Source organism: Rhinolophus sinicus, chromosome 16, assembly GCF_057876585.1.
Source record: "Rhinolophus sinicus isolate RSI-liver-muscle chromosome 16, RSI-T2T, whole genome shotgun sequence".
NCBI lineage: Eukaryota > Metazoa > Chordata > Mammalia > Chiroptera > Rhinolophidae > Rhinolophus > Rhinolophus sinicus.
This window is the reverse complement of record NC_142516.1, coordinates 183,851,440-183,866,282: the sequence shown is the minus strand read 5'-3', so window position 1 is coordinate 183,866,282 and position 14,843 is coordinate 183,851,440.

Here is a 14,843-nt window from a genome sequence, read left to right as displayed (position 1 = left end):
AGAGACAAAGTACAATAATGCTGGTTGCTGCAAACATACCGATGCTGCACAATGGAGAGGGGCACGCGTTCGAAGCGTGGTTGTACCTCTATTATTTGTTCAGACGACAAGTAGCGACTAGATAGCATTTGGATTCCCGAACATCTGTAATAACTCCATCACCACCTTACTAGATAACTTTCACCTCCATTGCCATGGGGGATTGTTGGTTTCCTTTATTCTCTGAGAGTTCCCAAAGGAAGACACTAGTGTAGAGGTAATGCAGTAAGAATAAAGGGAGCAGAGGGCTAAAGCATTCCGATCCTTCCTCTAAAATGAGTCAAGCCTAAGCTGTCAGTTACCAGGAATGAGGCTTGAGTCGGAAAAAAAACAAAAACCAACAAACAAAGGTCTTTCTTGTTCTTTCATATAAAGGCAGTGGTAAATTGATACCCAATTGGGAATGTGGGCCCCAATAGCTTGGGAGCCAAAGTATTTGGGGGCAGTTATGGTTCATTAACTGCAGTGAAAAACACAGAGTGACAGTCAAAGCTGGAGCTTCTAATATTCGATAACACGTTTATGATAGAAATAGATTCAAGTTGCAAAATCTCGACTCTGTTTTGCCTGTCTTAGGGCAGAGCTGGGAAGTGTGGAAAGAGAAGAGTTTCTGGGAGATGGTTCTGAAGGGCATAGACATCTGCTTCTTTGGGGCCGTTTGGGGATGGTGTGGGTCAGTGAAAAAAGATATCAGTAGGGTGAGAGCTCCCCCAAGGCTGCTTTCTCCCCGGGCCTCCAGGGCAGTGTCTTCAGAGAAGGTGGTGGGAGGGACTTCCGGTGGTGGCAGCACGAGAGGCCGGTGATTCCTTTCCATAAAACAAGCATAGAACTGGAAAGGTTGTCCAGACCAACCATTTCAGGGCACTGTAAGTTGGCCAAAGGCAGACAACAAATTGAGAAGCCTTTGTTCTCAAGACAAATGCTGGAGCTTTGGGTGAGAGCAGCAGGAGTCCATGGCCTGCTTGCCAGGAGCTGCTTCCATGCTCTCGGCCAGCTCATTGGCCAGAACTACAGTTTTTAAAGTGCAGGGCTGACCATGAAAATGAACAACTTTGCTCATTTTGGGGTGTGTGTGTGTAAACCTGTGGCTTTGCTGGCTGAAAAAGGAGAACTCAGTTGGGAACGGATGTGACTTTGTTAGCCTACGATTTCCTGTTTGGTTGGGGTGAGCAGATGACCAGCCAACAATGTAATGGATGAAGTCGTCCTGGGAATGAAATAGTGCACACAGAGGCTGAGAGAAATTCTCCACATATTCCTGACTGACTAGGACGGTATGGGATGGGGTGCGTGCATGGAGCAGACCCAAGAGAACCCGGGGAAACTGAAAATCAAGAGAACCGAGATCTGGTTGTAACTTTCCATGTGTTCTTCAATCCCCACATAGATCTATCGGCAGTAGGATGGGAACCTGGGCCAGGTGGCTCCCGGTCCAGTGTGCATCCCACTGCCCCCTGTGTCTCAGACCCCGAGGCATCTTGAGGCCATGAAGTGAGACTGGCTGTCCGTTTTGCTACATGTTGTTTTGGGTGCTTTCATGGTGGCACTGGTGAGGCAATGGGCCTGCTAGAAAGAGTGTGGGTTAGGGTCATAGGATGGGGTTTTAATCCCAGCTCGATGACTTACTGCTTGTGTGAATGTGGGTGAGTTGTACAGCGTTAGTGTATCTTATTCAATCCTTATTATTATCCCTATGTTCTAGGATACAATGATATGGAGAGCTTTTTAGTGTGTAAAATAGTTGTGGTATATTGTGTTACATACTGTAATGCTTATCACGTATCTATCACACAGCAGTTGTTCAATAAAAATACTTCTTTGTTTGTTTATTGTTGTTATTGCTGAAGATCCTGAAGAGTTATGGCTTGGTTCATAAACCCAGAGAAGTTATCTCGCCAGCGAGAAGGTCCTAAGATCCTGCTGTTGATGCTGTGGTAGGTGAAACATCTTCATGGACTCTGTACTGGGTTTCTATTGCTGCCAGAAAAATTACTGTCAACCTCGGGGCTTCAAACAACACAAATTTATGGTTATGCAGCTCTGTGGGTCAGACTTCCCAGCATGGTGAGGCTGAACTGGTTCCTCTGCTTAGTGTTCTGATGCTGAAACCAAGGCAAGACGGGGTTCTTTTGGAAATGGACACTTCTAGGCTCGTTCGGGCTGTTGGCTAACTTGAGTTCCTGCCAGTTGTAGGACGGAGGTCCCTGTGTCCTGCCTGGCTGTCAGCCAGTGGCCCATCTTTGTTGAAGGTCCTTGCTAGAAGCCTCTATGAATTGCTTCTCATATTGTCCGCATGACTCCCCTTCAGCAATAGGGGACCGAGTCTCTCTCACGCTGAGATCTCTCCAACATCTCCTGCTGCATCTCTCTGACCCATGTGATTCCATTAGGCCTACCTGGATAATCCAGGCTCGTCTCTAGTTTATGGTCCATAATCTTAATTGTATCTGCAAAATCCCCCATTCACAGACTCTGAGGATTAGGGCATTCTGCCTTTCATGGCCTTCAGGAAGAGCAGGCAGAGACAAACTCTTGAGACATGAAGCCATATTAGTATGAAACCAGGAAAAGCTAGACGGTAGGAAATGTGACTGTGTATAGATTTGGGGTAGGAAGACTCTCTACCTGACCTCCACATTTTTTTTGGTCCACCCAACATTCCTTTCTTTGGGGGAAATGGCTTTTCTCCATTCTCTGTGGTTTTTATGGGGCTGCCAATCACAAGATTCTACCCACTTGGCCACAAGGATAGACCCATGACCCCAATGGGCCAATTAGATCATCTCTTTCCCAGGAAATGACTCTTAAGTAGAGACACACAGGCATTGGAAGTGACTAGAGAGGTGTCAGTGTCCATAGCCCATTGCACCAGCCTTCATTCAGTCCTTCTTGGGGCCCAGTCGTTAGCAACAACTTTCAACACTGGGACCTACTTAGAATCTGCCCACTGCATCCCTTTTCTGGCTTAAGTTACTCAGAGGTGGTATCTGTCACTTACACTGAAGAATCTTCACTGATATGTTGTCCCTCCACATCATGGCCACCACCATCATTACTTAAAAGAATATTCACTCCGGTCTCCTTGGTCAGAACTACACTGGGAACTGCTTACTGATTACAGTTTTTAATCTCTGTATTGGAGCTTCGTACCCTGAGCCATGTCTTTTTACCTCTTCCTTCACGAACCCCAATAAAACTGGAACAGACATGCAGAATAGAATTTAACAACATGTAATACATCGAAGGCATCCGCCAGGCAGGCAGAAATCACCACTGCTTTTAACCTTTTATTACCTACCACATATGAATTACAATCGTACAATATAATTCTCATTCACGATGATGGTTTGAATCATAAAATTGCAAGTATGAAATATACTCTATTTATTTCAGCCGGAAAGTATGCAATACAACTAGTGTTCTTGTTTATTTTTTATGACTCAGTGCTTTAAGAGGTAAGCCTAAATTACATGGCACATTCATTTCTCAAGAACGCCTCACAATGAGGCATTCAGTGAGGAGGTCGGGGAGGTGTTGTAGTATGGAAGAATGAAGACTCGAATTGCCTACAAGCCATGAACAGTTGTGTTTCTGGCATGAGGTGTGGAGGAAGTGTTCTGAGTGATTGACATTCATTCAAAGAAGGGTTGAAGGAGGCCACCACTTTTCTGGTCTTTGGTCTGACCATGATTCTTGAAGGTGGGAGTGTTTTAGGATCTGTTCTGATTACTTGGTGCCCCTAATAAAAGCTTTGATGTCGAGAGTATACTATTGTTTGATCTTTTCTGAACAGAGTTGTAACAAATGTAGTTCCGCCCACCTTCTCACAAGGTCAGACAGCCAGTGCTCAAGTTGGTTCTCTGTGGAGATTAGGATGTAATGAGTCTACCTGCTGAGGTACCTGCCAGAAGCCCTCACTGTGTCTCTTCAAACCCCAGGAGCCAAATTTCTCTAAAGAAGGAATTTGGAGAAATAGTTTAGTCCTCAGCCTAATGTCTCTTACTCAGGAGAACAATCTCTGAAAGACAATTCAGTCCAATAATAATAGTAATACAGACACCACCGTTGCCTTCTGTATTTACATCATACGGCTTTTCCAGAGGGAGGGGACGCTTTGAGGATCCTCTTTCATTCCAGAAGGTAAGATGCCATTGCTTCCTCTTGAGCTCCCAGGAGGCTGGGTGTGATTTACCTGAGAGGATTTGATCTTCACAAAATCATCCCCATACACTGTGATCTTCTCAGAGCTTGTAAATGGAGATTTTGATGCTACATTCTACTCAGAGTTTTTCTTTTCTCCCTCCCTCCTTTTTTTTTTAAGCTTTATTTTTTTTAGAGCAGTTTTAGGTTCACAGCTACATTGAAAGGAAGGTACAGAAAATTCCTATTTACCCCCTGTCCCCACATGCACAACTTCCCCCATCAGCAACATCCCCACCAGATGGGACATTTATTGGAGTTCATAAACCGACACGGACACGTCATCATCACCCAATGTCTTTGGTTTACCTTAGGGTTCACTCTTGGTGTTGTACATTCTGTACATTTGGGCAAAAGCATTAGGACATATATCCATCATGATAGCATCAGACAGAGTATTTTCACTGCCCTCAAAATCCTCTGTGCTCTGCCTGTTCTTCACTCCTCCCCTCCCGCCCAGCCCCTAGTATTTTTACTCTCTCTATCATTTTACCTTTTTCAGAATGTCATATAGTTAGAATCATATAGTATGTAGCCTTTTCAGATTGGCTTCTTTCATTTAGTCATATGGATTTAATATTCCTCCCTGTCTTTCTGTGGCCTGTTAGCTCATTTCTTTTTAGTGCTGAGTAATAGTCCATCGTCTGGATGGACTGCCGTTTGCTTATCCATCATCCACTGAAGGGCATCTTGGTTGTTTCCAAGTCTTGGCGATTATGAATAAAACTGCTAGAAACATCCATGTGCAGGATTCTGTGTGGACAGTTTTCAACTTCTTTGGGTGAATACCAAGGAGCACAGTTGCTGGATTGTACGGTGGGAATATGTTTAGTTTTGTAAGAAAGCCAGCAGACTGTCTTCCAAAGTGGCTGCACCATTTTGCGTGCGCACCACCAGTGGATGAGAGCTCGCGGTGCTGCGCAGCCTCGCCAGCAGCTGCTGTTGTCAGCGATCCCGACTGGCCAGGCGTGGTACGTGGGTGTGGTTTTCATGTGCATTTCCCTGGTGACATAAGATGTGGAGCGTCCCTTCCTTCCTTTTTTCCTTTCTCTTTCCTTCCTTCCTTCCTTCTTCCCTTCCTTCCTTCCTTTTCTTTCTTTCTTTCTTTCTTTCTTTCTTTCTTTCTTTCTTTCTTTCTTTCTTTCTTTCTTTCTTTCTTTCTTTCTTTCTTTCTTTCTGTCTTTCTTTCTTTCTCTCTTTCTCTCTTTCTCTCTTTCTCTCTCTCTCTCTCTCTCTCTCTCTCTCTCTCTCTCTCTCCCTCCCTCCCTCCCTCCCTCCCTCCCTCCCTCCCTCCCTCCCTCCCTCCCTCCCTCCTTCCTTCCTTCCTTCCTTTCTTTCTTTCTCTTTGTAAGATTGAGCAGTTAGGATAATGCATGCTTGTAGTCATCTACCAGGCAGCTTCTTGTCAAGTTCTTAAGGATGCAGTGGTACTTTTCCAGTCTCGGGGGCGCTCAGCAGTCCGTTGGCCTTGCAGAGAATAATGGCAGCCTGGGCAGAGACTCAGCCGCCTCCTAAGTGCCCTGGATGTATTGTTTTCCTCTGTACTCGACTAGGTCAGCACTCCATTCCTTTAACACAAATGCATTGTTATTGACTAGTTTTGAAGGGAAATTTATTTTCCTCCGCCCTCCTCAACCACAACTTCAACACCTCCTCCTCCTCCTCTTCATAATAGTCACAGTAGGGTGTTCAATTATAGCTAAAAGCCCAAGATTTAAGTGACAGATTAAGAGACTCGGCAGGTTGCTACTATAATGTTCATTTCAGCTGTTGGTGTATTTTTCTAACCTGCAGGCCTTGGGCGTTAGGTAAGGCTTTTGACAAGGTGCTGTTTGCTGCTGCATCCTAGGCTGTCCAGCCCCCTCTGCTGGGTGCATCGTACTGGGGAGAGGTCAGTTGGAGGGCGCCGGTCTGCAGGACCCCACCCATGGCCATGGCACTGTTGATCCCAGCTCCGGGCCAGCCTCACCAAGTGTCGCAAGAGCAGGAAGAAGCCCCCCAGACAGCCCCTCTCCTGCCCTAGCCCCCGGCCCCTGGTGCAGAGCCTGGCATACAGTGGGTGCTCCATAAAACCTGCAGGATGAAATACTAAAGTGCTCTGAAGAAGTCAGCCTTAAGTGTCTACATTTGCTTCAGATGGAGATAAGAAGAGAGCTACAGATGCCACCCACTCCTCTTGAAATGACAGAATTAAAAAAGGCCTTTCCCCCCTCCATTTTGGCTTCATTGGGCTTCCAAAGGTATGTTCCTGCTCCCCTACACTCTGCCCCCTTCCTGTTCTCCTCTAAGGACCCTCCCACTCACCTTTGACCTCCCTGGGTCTCCCAGGAAGCTGCTATCAGCTGCTTTACCTCTTCAAGTGAGACCTGCTCTTCCCTTGAGGCCAGGGCTTTCCAGGGAACTTTGCACTTAGTGAGAATGCAAGACCTCTAGATTTCTCAGAATGACACACCGATGGTGGAATCTCAGATAGTCCTCTCAGCTGGAAGAGGAGCTGTCTGCAGACCCGTTCTGCTTTCTCTCAGTCGTCTTCCTGTGAGAGGGAGGCTGCTGTCTCAGACACCTGGGACCCTCCTGGTAGACCGTTCGGCAGGGATGATGTGGGAGTCTGATGAGGGAGTGTGCAGCTTTAGGCTGGTCGCAGCTCCTGTCTCACCTGCGATGTTGGGCTGAGAGCACCGAGCTTCTTCCTGGTTGCACCTCTGCCTCCCGCTTCCACTTCCCAGGGTCCCTGTGCTCTGCACATTCAGCGCGGGCTTGTCCTTCCAGAGCCCACCCAGGCTGGTACCTTCTCAGGGGCCTTCCTTCTCTCAGGCTGCAGCTGGACCTTGCTCCTGTCGGACTAGGGCACCTCTCTCAGGTACTCCTGGGATGCTCGGGGCTTCCCATCTCTGTGTTTACACTTCGTGTGTGTCTGCTTCCCCCCATGGTGGTATAAGTTCCTTCAGGGCAGGAGCAGTCTTTCTCACTTTATATTCCTTGTGTCTAGCACATTATAAATGTGGGTGAGAAATACTGACAGAGAGGCGAGAAAGAGAGCGAGAAAGAAGGAGGAAGAGAAAGAAGAAATTACAGGTCAGGAGCCTAGTTTCTGCTCTTCCCAACTAGTCTAATAACTAACTGCCAACAGGGCTCTGAAGGAAAACTCGTGGTGTGTACATCCCTACGGACTTGAGTTTCCATCCTGAGAGCAGTTAGGTACCAGATTCTTCTGCAGAGCCCTGGAGCCCTGGTCTTAGAGCTGTGATGGCACCATGTACTAGATAATTAAACCTAAGGATTTTCATCCATCTCCTTGATGCTTATTGTTAGTAACTACTCCAATCTTAAGCCCCCTTTGGTGGGGTTCCACACTGTTGATCTTTTACATTTAGGCTTCGTCAGCAACCAGCTGGGGTCTGGTAATTGCAAATTATTTGAACAAAGAGTCAGATTGTATAGCAAGAATCTGAAAAGGTCAGGGGAGTTGTGTCTAAGAACTGCAGCTAGAAGGCTGAAGACCCTTCACTAGAAGCATGAATTTTAGACCCAATGAGACCAGAAATGCATCTGGTATTCAGTCCTTTTGTGACGAGCCGACTGGGGCAGGGCTTTCAGGCATGAGTGATGTGAGCATGTATGTGCGCATGTGTGCGTGTGTGTGTGCCTGTGTGTGTGCACATGTGTGAGTATGAACAAAACTCAGCCAGAGCTAATGTTCAGCTATGTGGTTGTCAGGTCCAGAATCTACTCTGAGTGGTCAGTGCCCAGGTTGTGCTAATTATTAAGCATAGTGGTCTCTCCAAAGCAGGGAGGCTCGCACATCTGCATCTGCAGGTGGGGGTGGGGGAGAACTACAGGTGTCACCCATGTCTCCTTATTCTCCTCCTCTTCCTCCTCTTCTTCCTCTCTCTCTCTCTCTCTCTCTCTCTCTCTCTCTCTCTCTCTCTCTCTTTGTTTTTCTCTCAGCCACAAAATATATATTAAAACTCAGGCAAGTTTCAAACAAAAAAAATTATAGTTTTATATCTTGCATTTTAAGCTAATCTGGAGGGTTAGCCAAAACCTAATAAATACAGGAATAATGCTAATAAAGTTTTGGATCATGTCAGAGACGTGAAGCCATCCATCCTTCATCCCTCCATTCATGTCCCGGGTAATTATTTCCACATTCTGGGAAGGGGTCTTCCCAGGAGAAGGAATTCCTGATGGAGGAAATACCTCTGTGTCAGGAGTTTCCCCAGAGGAGCAGGAGGCCCCAGCCCGGAGAACTGTGGCAAGCGAACGTCTTCATGCGCTTTAACCTCATTCCAAGTGCCTAAGAGGTGCGATGCAGACAAGATGCTGGAGAAATGACAGTGAGCAGCGGAGGCTTCCATCCACTCACCCACGTCTGAAATTCCCCTTCTGCACCTGTGATTTTCTGGGAGGACAGGACAGTGGCCCTGAGGCTCTCAGGTTTCCTCCTTTAGCTTCTGCACCAGGAGAGAAGGAGGGATCAATGGCCTGCACCCTTTATCCATAATCCTCTGCTCTCCAGCCTGGCCTGGGAGGATCCCATACGTTTGGTTTCTGCAGGCTTTTCCGTGGGTCCTATGAACTCTCCTGAGGAACCAGAGTGCTGGCCTTGCCAAAGCCCCGTTCACCGCCCCACAACCACCCCCCCCAGCCCAAAGGTGCCAAGAAGGCAGACAGACTCCACCCGCTAGAAGCTGGCTGCTGAGAAGTCCATCATCCACGGCAGTGCTTGTGTCTGTCACCTCTTGTCCCAGATGTCCCTCTATGTGATGTCCACTTGCCCCAGGCTCAGAGGCAGAGAGGACCTTCTCCAAAGACGGGTTGGGGCTCCCACAGGCCCTCTCTCCTGTTCCTACAAGAGGACTGAGCACACAGACTCCGTGACTAGGAGTTTCCCCCTGTGCCCGTGCTTTTTCCAAGGAGGCCTTTTTTCTCTCCCCTTTTGTCTCTCTCTCTCTCCCTCCTCCGTTTTCCTCTCTCTCCTTCCTGGCCATGTTTGCCACCATCACCTCTTTTATTTTTATATCCTTACCTTTCCCCGCCTTCTGTCTCCCTGAACCCTCTTTCCTCTCTGCAGAGTCAGCTCCCTCCCTGGGTCATGCACCTTCCCCAAGAAGGAAAGGCACAGCGGAACTGGGGCTCTGACAGCACCCGTGCACATATCCAAATGCTGCTGGATTTCCGGGCCCATTGCCCTGCCCATCGCAGCTCGCTCCCCCTGCATGCCACAGGGCCAGCCTGGTTTCTTTCCTTCTGTGTCCTGTGTGCCAGCTTGCCCTTCTCATCCCAGCTGTAAGGCTTCACAGGCAAGGAATACACCCTCATTGCATTTTGGCTCCCCTCACAGCCTGGAAGGTGTTTTCAAAAATACTCATTTGTTTACTGGTTGATGCGGATACTGAATTAGCAAACCACAGGCTAGTCTGCAGGGTTAAGGTCAAGGCCAGGGTGAGCACGGAGCCTCTGAGCTGAGGTGTTTCTCTGGCAAGTCCATGGGGAGCATTATAATGGGGGCCTGAGAGCTTAGGCTTTGGAGCCAGAGAAGTGAAGGCTCAAGTCCTGGCTCTGTCAGTGACCAGCTGGGGGCTTTGGGGAAGTGATCCCATCTCTCTGAGTTGCATTTTCCTTGTCATTAAGATGGGGAAAATAACCTCCTAGCTGGTGTGAAGCTTGGATGGGATGATGTTTTAGTGTATCTCTGCATGTTCTTTTCTTTTCTCTCTTCCTGTTTGCTAAAGGCAGAGGACACAGGTACCAAGCTGGGGGGCAGCATCCCCAGAGAGGGAATACATGATCCAGGGAAACCCCCGGTCCAGCTGGCTGGGGCTGCTCCCAGCAGCCCTAGGAGATTGGGAAGGTTATTCTGACACCTCAGAGTTAGATGAGCAACCTGCTCTCGCTCAGACTCCAATTCTGTTCCACCTGTCAGTTTCCCTGGGCTGGTGCTGATGACATCGGCCTGGGAGAGTGCACGCAGCCCAGGTGCCTCGGTGACAGGCTGGGAGAGTGCACGCAGCCCAGGTGCCTCGGTGACAGGCTGGGAGAGTACACGCAGCCCAGGTGCCTCGGTGACAGGCTGGGAGAGTGCACGCAGCCCAGGTGCCTCGGTGACAGGCTGGGAGAGTGCACGCAGCCCAGGTGCCTCGGTGACAGGCTGGGAGATGTGCTGCCCTCAGTGGCTGGGCCCACTACTGCAAGATGGCTTTGCCCTTATCTGGCTAGAAGGTCCAAGGGAACCTTACCAGATGCCACGTAGGAGCCCAGGTGCCTCAGTGACAGGCTGGGAGAGTTATCACCTGGGTGAGGCTGCAGGGCTCCTGGAGTGCAGACAGTGCTGGCTTAGACATGCCTATCCGGGAAGAGGCTCCAGCCCTTCGTGCTGGGTTGTAGCCCATCCCCTCCTCTGCCTGGTGATTCTAGAGTGTGGTGGTTAAGAGCAGGCAGTTTGGAGCCACACAGATACGAGTTCAGTCCTTCGCTGACTAGCCCTGAGACCGTAACTGGGAACCCAATCTCTTTGAGCCTCAATTTCCCCATCTGTAAAATGGGGATGATAACCCCAACCTCATGGGCTGGCCATGAAGATAACATGAAATAACATGTGCAAAGCTTTGGAGTAGAGGCCACAGACAAGGCCCTCCATTAAAAGGTCCAGGCATGGAGGCAACATGCTCCATGGTCTGTTGCATGGAGAAGAATGTGGGGGAAATGGAAGCGCTTCCCAGATACACAAATGCTGGCGTGTGGAGCTACTGGCTGACTGTGAGCCCAGGATTGATTGTCTGCCGTCTGAAGGCCCAGAAGGGATCATGGGGGTGACACCAGAGGTCAAATGCACACAAGGGGCTAGGCATCACGGTAGTCTGTCTGAGCGCTGAGTTCTCCCGCTGTGGGGTTTTTATGTGCGTGAGACGTGAAATGTAGCATGCACTGACATCATTTTAGTAAGGCCCCGGCGCATCCACGGGTACTCCAGAGCCTTCCGCAGAAACTGTTTTCCTGTCAAAAGCTGACATTATAACGACATTACACGAGTGCCTTCTTGGGAAATCACTGCTCATTTCCTCTCAGGCAGTTCGTTACCTGCAGAAACGGGCCTCTTCTGCTCTGCTCTGCAGTGTCTGGCGATTGACACGATCCTGTAAGTCAATTTTGCAGCTGAGTGGACTGAGGTCCCAGAAAGCCAAAGGCCTGAAGTGGAAAATATCGAACAGGTGACTCATTAAGGCTTGAGTCTCAGACTTGGGTCCCGAGGAGCAGCCTGGGCACTGCTGGTCTGATTGGACATTAGGAGGCCTGGTTGTGCTGTGGCCTCATTTTAGGCCAGTGTGAGAAAGACGGAAAGGGCCTGGGAACAGTTTCCACTGCGGTTTTTTTTAGGTTTTGAAATGCATTCATTCTCCCACCCAGCTCACTTTGATTTGTCATCCATTTCTCACCTCTAGCTAAAAGTCCTCTGGTGCCTTCCATTCTGCTCCATCCAAGGTCATGAGGACATGCTTCCTTCTCTTCAGGCCCCCCCACTCCCATCCCCACTCAGCACGGCCATGCCTTTGCTTTCCCTGAGACGACCAAGACCTCTGGGCTGATCTCTGGGCATCGTCCCTCCACTCCAGTCTGTCTCTGGTTTGTCCACGTTACCAGGTTCAGGAGATGAGGTAGACATTCTCTTCCACAGGGCCAGCCTCTCACGTGTGCTTTCGGCCTGGACCCTGGGTTGTCTCCTCTCTTTCTCTCTTCTGGTTCTTTCTAGGCTTTCAGACATGCACTTGACCCAACTTCTACTTCTTTTTACTGGTGAGTTTCTTTACCCTTAACCATTGACAGAGGGCAAATTATTGAACCTCTCTGTGCCTCAGTTTCCCCATCTGTAAAATGAGGATAATAAAACTGACTTCATATAGTTGTTGGGAGGGTTAATGGAAAACACACACAGAATATTCTTAGAATGTACTTAGAATAATGTCTGATAAATGTTACTAATCATACATTCTCAAAACTTTTGCGTTCCCTTGGATGTCCAAGGGGCATCCTCCATTCTCCTTCCTCCATTCTCCTTCCTCCATTGCTCCTTCCTCCATTGCTCCTTCCTCCATTCCCTCTTGTGTCTCCACCCCAATTTCCTTTCCTGAGTCCTTCCCTTCCACCGAGGCCCTCGGTGCTTCATGCTGGGATAGTGCATTTGGCTTTGAACTGGTCTCCTTACATCCAGGCTCTTCTGCTCAGCCCAGCCTGCACGTGACTGCGCGAGGCCTGTCCTGTAAGCCTCGCTTTGGTGTGCCCTTCATGACTTCACCATGGGTCATAGGAGAACATTGTCCATGGTCTACAGCCACTCATTTCCCCTCTTATCTCTCAGCTCACACCCACTCCAGCACTGCTAACGGGGGGCATCCACACTCTGCTCGTCTCCACCTTCCCCTCCAGGTCCTCCTCACGTTCCTCGTCTCTAAGTCCATGGTCATTCACCAACACTCAGATGCCTACAGCACTCACACTCAAGTCTTCCATTAATGGACGTAACTATATACAGCTGTTTGGTGAGGGGAAGCCACAACCTCCCAGCAAGACTGGGGCTCCTTGGGTATAGTGACTGTGTCTTGTGTTCCTCTGTAATCCCCAGAGCACCTAACATGGTGTCTTATTCTCAGTACAGTGTCAATAAATATAATATGTGTTGGTAGTTTGGCCAAATAATCAAAACATCAGATTCACCATTCACTGTGAATATATACAAAAAGGGGAGGGAAATCCTTGAATTCTCCATGAGATTTGGTCTTCGCTTTCTATACTCAATAAAGTCATGTATGTTGTAAAAAGGCTGGACTTGGGCAGGGAGTGGGTTTTTTAATTTAAACTTTTTTTAATTTAAATTTTTTTAAATATATGTTTTTTAATTTTTCAATTACAGTTGCCATACAATATTATAGTTTCAGAGGTATACATAGTGATTAGACAGTTATACAACTTATGAAGTGATCACCCCAATAAGTCTAGTGCCCACAGGACAGAGAGGAGTGGGTTTCAGAAGAATTAGTTGGTAAGGGAAACTGAAATATTGATAATATGGGAAAAGTTGGCTTATTTGGGGGTTTCTAGGCATTTTAATGAATTGCTTCTGTGTATCCCATAATTATTCATTCCCCATCTTCCTGTTTCCTCCCTTACATTATGAAAATATTAATTAAACACTCCATTTTGTTGGATTCTGGAACCATAATCTTAAGCTGTGCTGTTTATTAGTTGACTTAATGATGAATGACAGTTCTAAAACCCTTCTTGTCTGGTTTGTGCCACAGCCATTCTGAGTAGACGTGGTGTAGCACTGACCTTTGATGGACAGGTGGGGGTTACACAGATGAGGCAGAGCCAGCCTTGTTCAGGATGGCTGAAATAGCTTCTGTTTGTCAGTACAGTGGTGCCTTGGTTTTCGAACGTCTCCGTTGACGAACATTTCAGTTTACGAACGCTGTAAATTTTATGGATCTATGGTATCATTAGATAGTAAAATTCATGCTAAATTTGCAGTTTTAGGGGTTGACTATAAACGTCTGGAACGGATTAATCCATTTTGTATTACTTTCTATGTGGAAACCGTGCCTCAGTTTTCGAATGTTTCAGAACTCGAATGGTCTGGGATGGATTAGGTTCGAAAACCGGGGTACCACTGTATTCCTGTTTCAGAAGCAGAGAATCACCCGGGGTGGGGTAGGGGAGTATTGGCTAGCTCTTCTTTGTTACCCTCCTTACTTTTCAAGGGGCAACATCTGAACAGCATGCAAACGGAGCATTCCTAACACTTGGCCTCAAGACCGAGAGGCTTCCTTTCCCAGTGAAAACCAACCTCGTGTTAAATCAGTCTTTGTGTCTGCATTGGCTTTCAAGATTTTGTGAACTCCATCAACATCACTGACAAACTGGGAGATGCCCAAATCTCAACAGAAATCAATCAAGTGTTACAATTTTGGAGGAAAAAAAGTTGCTTTGTTTTCTGACTCGTGCCACAAACAGCCACTCCAATCTGTCATTATGACTGAGAACATGTCACAACACTGTTTTTATTCTTTAGGAAAGGAGAACAGCATCTTGCTCTCCTCTAGCAACGGCTAATTTGGAAAATTTGCAAGCTGACATGCAACTTGATTAAAGTGACCTGGAGCCACCAATTCTTTTAAAATGCAACCCAGTGCTCACAACCCCAGATCTTCTGCAGTCCGATTAGCTCCTTCACAGCTTGTTTTTCTGGGGAACGAAAGGGGGGAGGGGCAAGAGCTGTGTGTTATAATCCACACAGAGGTTTAAAAGTATTTTTTTATTTTTCCCCTCCCACCCCACTGTCACCATGGATTTCCTTCATAGCATAGAGGAGAGGAAAAGTAGTGTGACATTTCTGAGGCTCGTGTGGATTTCACGGTCCTGAGAGCAGAGCAGGCACTCGATCCAAATGAAACATCCATGTTGGAGCTGTAGACTGTTTTGACATTGTGGTTTCACTCCCATTCCATAGTTTTAGAAAATATGTAGGAATTTGTCCCAGTTTGAATCAGTTACCTAGGTCTTTGTCAAACCCTGGCTACACTGAGAGTAATGAGATTTCCTTCTAGGGA